Source organism: Haliotis rufescens, unplaced genomic scaffold (assembly GCF_023055435.1).
Source record: "Haliotis rufescens isolate VD_foot unplaced genomic scaffold, xgHalRufe1.0.p SCAF_13, whole genome shotgun sequence".
NCBI lineage: Eukaryota > Metazoa > Mollusca > Gastropoda > Lepetellida > Haliotidae > Haliotis > Haliotis rufescens.
The window spans coordinates 13,392,834-13,398,024 of NW_025963813.1; the positions used below are offsets into that span (position 1 = coordinate 13,392,834).

At 39.9% G+C, this 5,191-nt stretch overlaps 1 long non-coding RNA gene across 1 annotated transcript; it reads left to right on the plus strand.

Annotated features, from left to right (window-relative positions):
* The first annotated feature begins 573 nt into the window (after nt 1–573).
* LOC124121569 lies at nt 574–3,296 on the plus strand. Its single transcript, XR_006859055.2, has 3 exons — nt 574–635; nt 2,018–2,289; nt 3,049–3,296. It is a non-coding gene; the product is annotated as an uncharacterized LOC124121569 (long non-coding RNA).
* The last annotated feature ends 1,895 nt before the right edge of the window (nt 3,297–5,191 follow it).

The window sequence follows — 5,191 nt, forward strand, 5'->3', positions numbered from 1 at the left end:
CTCATCTTCCAGGACAGAGTCTTTATGACCTAAAAAGCATACATCTCTTGTACATTTTGTATACCAAACGTGTTAAACCTTTGCGAAACTTTTTTTTACTTTAAGGACTATTACTCTGAGTCAAACATACTTCTAAACGTGATATGAATGGGTTTTTTTGTGAGATGAGTAGGTAGAAATACGAATACATGTATATCTAACTCGCGAAAGCAAATCATGGTACCAGTTCGAGACTTCAATTATGATAATTATACATTTCCCATAGTGATTAAAATTCCCCAAAGTAAAATGGTTTTTATCTAAAACGATAATGAAGCGTAAACTATTTCATCAATTATTATCGGCATTTTTATCTAGTCATTTATAAAACTAAAGGAGAGCCATGGTAGCAATACAACACAAAGAAGGCACGAGAAATCAGATATTATCAGCACCACATCAGGAAAATGGTCATATGTTCACTGGAGTGTATGTGTTGACTTCGGATAATGATAGGCCCAAGGCTTCATGTCCGTAAGGCAATAACTGGCTCAGCTGTATGGCTTCATGTATCTCATTTGTAGACACATATAAGGCGCCTGTTTGACTTTGAATATGGCAGTTTTACACGGTTCTTTTAGCCACCGTCACACACCGTGAGTATAGTTAAAACGTATTTCGTTTCGAGAAATTAAAAATAAATGATACTTTAATACAAGATATTCAGAGTGGCATTGCCATTAATTTTTATTCCTTTTGATCATAATTTGAAAAATGGTTGACCTGATGAATAATTTGATATTTGACAATATTTAGATGTTTAATGTATGTATGTATCCAATTTCATGTTTAGTTCACTTGACAATTAATTATTAAATTTATAGTTTTTCATGTGTAATCAAATTTATATCAAATTATGACACCATATGACAACAACATACATTGGGCGTAAAAGGCAAATAGTCGTGAATATGACATGAGGCAGCGACGACACCAGGTGTTCGCAAGCAATGGTAAGCATGTCCTGCTCTACCGATAGCACTAACATGTACTAAATAACGGTTTATTCTGAAATTAGTGGCGATTTTCCTAAAGCTAGTACGCACGACATTTGCAATCTGTGACCCTCAGTGAAGGAATAGGATCTGATATATTATTAAAATCAGCACGTATTTGTAACTTTATGGTAAATTGTCTGTCGTATGATCTTGACAAATCGACATTTCTTCAACGTGTCTATCAGAAGCAAAGTAACCTCAAATTGTAGGTGGCAGTGGCAGTCTTAAACCACCACTTTCCCTACGCGTAAATTGTTACCTACTTATCAAGAAGTTAGATTCAGCAGGAAGGAAGACATGGACATCTTGTGTAAGATTAATACATATTGTTGTTGGTTTCGGATATGAATGGGCTTGTTAAGATATTGGAGATATTTCATATTTCTGTCGATGTTCAGACAAAGATCAGAAGACTGGAAAACCAAATAAGTTTTGATTATCAATCATTCAAAACGACTTGCACATTATAAGCACTTAATCGCTCATTCTAAAAGCTCATGACCTTAATGGTCGAAACCTGTTACAGTAAACTACGGTTATAACGAACACGCTTATAACGAACTAACGGATATAACGAACTAACTTTTTAGTCCGGACTATATGCTGTAGTTATGCTGTATACATGCTTATTACAAATTACGGTTATAACGAACTAAAATTAGTAGTCCCTTTGAGTTCGTTATAACCGTAGTTTACTGTATATCTGTTGACAAAGATGTTACTTGGTAAAGCTGATTATCTGTACGGCTTGTAAGATGCAAACAGTCCTGGGCCCGCTTGCACAAAGCGATCTTAGCGCTAAGACTATCGTAAGCCTATGTTAAAGTATGGGAGTTACGATAATCTTAGCGCTAAGATCGCTTTGTGCAAGTGGGCCCTGAGTAAGAAGGTTCGAAACCAGACTCAGCTGAGAGGTACTGGGTGTTCAGAGTTTCCTGAAATTAAGTATAACAACTGATATTATTCACTTTCTTCAACAGATAATGGAGTTTAAAGTGTGGAGTACCGTGGCAGTGCTTGCCCTGGCATGTTTTCTGCAAACCACCCAAGCATGGGAACCGATGCAAGTCACATCACCATGCCTTGGGGAGAAGCCCTTTGTGCCCAAAACTGCCATTGCTCTTGAGAAGTTCCTTCACGCCAAGAAGGATAAGAGTCGAAAGTCAGGACATCGGCGTCCTTATTATCCCCGGAAGAAAATGTTACACAGAAGGGAATACCAGTAATCGTTCTGTTCACACGGCAAGAAATGGTACGTTAACATATATAACAGATATTTCTTATGATTATGATTTGTCGAATTTAGCAACATTCCAGGAATATCACGACAGGGGACACCATAATTACATTGTACCCATGTGGGGAATCGAACCCGGGCCTTTAGCGTGACGAATGAATGTTTGAACCATTAGGCTACCTCAAGGCCCCGTGATATTTATAATCACTCCCTCAATCGTTGGAATATGATATATGATGTCATGTTATAACCATTTCATATGCATATGTAGTTTAAACGTTCTCTTAAAATATGAAAATTAACAATTTAGAATGTATTCAACATATTTAGGGGTGGTGGGGTAGCCCAGTGGTTAAAGCGTTCGATCGTAACATCGAAGTCCCGGGTTTTATTCCCCTCATGGGTACAATGTGTGAAGCCCATTTCCGGTGTCCCTAGCCATGATATTGCTGGAATATTTCTGAAAGGGGCGTAAAACCCAACTCACTCACACTCACTCGACATATTTAGCTGTCGCTGTATTACTTAGTAGAAGTGGGGCGGTCGGGTAGCCTAGTGGTTAAAGCGTTCGCTCGTCACGCCGTAGACCCGGGTTCGATTCCCGACATGGGTACAATGTGTGAAGCCCATTTCTGGTGTCCCCCGCCGTGATATGCTGGAATATTGCTAAATGCGGCGTAAAACCAAACTCACTCACTCACTCACTTAGTAGAAGTTGTTTACCGTATGAATGTGCAAACTGACTAAGTTATCGATATGTCTTCTATTCCACAGATTAGCTTCAACATCCACCTGAGAGGAAGAATCGTCATCTCCCGTTGAATGAACAGTCACACAAGTGATATGTTATTAATAAAATCAATCTCATTAAAATCAGTTCTCGCTGCCGCTAAAACAAAGATCTGAGGACATCCCATTACGGGTCACGTCAGCACGACCTTTCATCCAACCAATCAGGGCGTCGCTTACCACATCCTGAAAGTGACAGTCCGAATGTGTTTTCTAATTATGCAACCACGAAATATTTAACAGAGGGTATTCCGAACGACAGTTACGGGTTTTATGATTATACCCATACAATCTAGGCCATCTATAAGCCATTCCAGAATGTTGTTTTGGTCAGTTTTTAATTTTTTAATCGAGAATACGTCAAAATATGTTTCGAAGGGTAGTCGCCAGTTTGAAAATATTGCCGTACAGCACGAGAAAGCTGCCTTCTGATTGGCCAATGTCGATTTCTTGTCAGTCATTTCATTGGTCGGTCAATGTTCGCGAAAGGTCGTTCTGACGTGACCCGTAATGGGATGTCCTCAGATCTTTGGTTAGCGGTAGCGAGAACTAAGGTCTGATTCTAATGAGATTGTTAATAAAATGGACGTTGAAGTGTGTTTTAATTATGTTCTTCTCACTGTCTTGATCCCTGTTTGCACCGTTTCTTCGTCACAATCTTGCCTACAGTGATGATTCTTATGCGTAATAGTTGTACGCCGCTTTGAACAATGGTCAGTTCTATCACGGCATGTCAGCTTGAAGAGACTCAGAGAGTGAAGCCTTAAGTGAAGTATGTCTTAGACCATTTTGGTGAAACCAACGAGCACGAGTACGATGCGAAAATGTGATTCTGGGATTCGAACCTGCACTACTAGCATCCTACAACGCTCCAGCAACATATCTACATGTATGGTGGATGCAAAAGCGACAAAACTCTTTCGATATTCATCTGGAAGCAGATTCCTTTATACGATTCCGACTATAGCATGAGCATGTGTTTATGAATCACCATCAAGTGTTTGCGAAAAGATGAGCGTCTCCTGTCGCCAAAGGTGGCACCCGTCAAAAGCACATGCAAAGGGAAGTCAAGTGTTCACCTAAAAAGCAATGGAACACATGACACATGTCAAAATAGGGAATTGCATCAGTCATAATGTTTGTCACTGATGCGTCAAATTTGGAAATGTCCACCACATGTCTACCATAAAACCTTTCGAAAGCTTTAGTATTGCCTTGAATGTAACTCTGATCAAATAAATGAGCAAGTCATATGATGGTCTTTGAAATCTTTGAACAAAGAGCCTGTTCGATTGTACCTCAAAATGTTTCGAAATGAGAGACACCAGACTGCTCTACATACTGGGACAGTTGACTAATGGAAAGTACACATCAGATGACATTTGACTTCATTTTTCATAAATTGTCAACACTTGAGCCTTTGAGGATAGAGACATTTGCTGGACCCAGAAATAAATCTCTCTTTGTATGGACTTTTTATGGAGCTTAGAAATCCAGTACAACAGATGAATGGACATTTTTCTTGTTTTTGAGTTGATAGAAGGTTTTGTCAGATATCTTCCTGAGTTGACATACACGTCTGACGTTATCGCACATGTCACGAATACCAAGCTCTTTGGTCAAACACTGAATGTGAGTGAGCTGGGTTTAACGCCGCTTTTAACAGTATTCCAGTTATATCACGGCGTGTCAGCTTAATGTGGGAGGAAAGCCCGAAGTGATGCAGGTCTCAGACGTTTATCACTTCGGTGAAACCCACGAGCACGGGTATGGTGCTGACAAACCTAGAAACATAATCGGGGCGAACCGGGATTCGAACCCACAATCATAGGTTTCTGGCGTACCCAAGGGACGCAACTCTGCACAGCGAATCGCGGCGCCTTAGACGACTGGGCAACACGTGCCCCCTAACAATTAATGTAATGATGCTTTCATGTAATGGTTATGTTATGTGATGCCTTATCAATGGGAACAACCACAACTTTTCATGGTTTATTCCGAGAAAACACACAATTGCGAAACATTGAAGACACAAGGGACATATGTGGTCCAGTGGTCTTTGTACGTCAAATCTCTGTGTAGAGTTGCGACCCCGAGCGATCAAGCTCCGATAATCTTGAGTACGAAT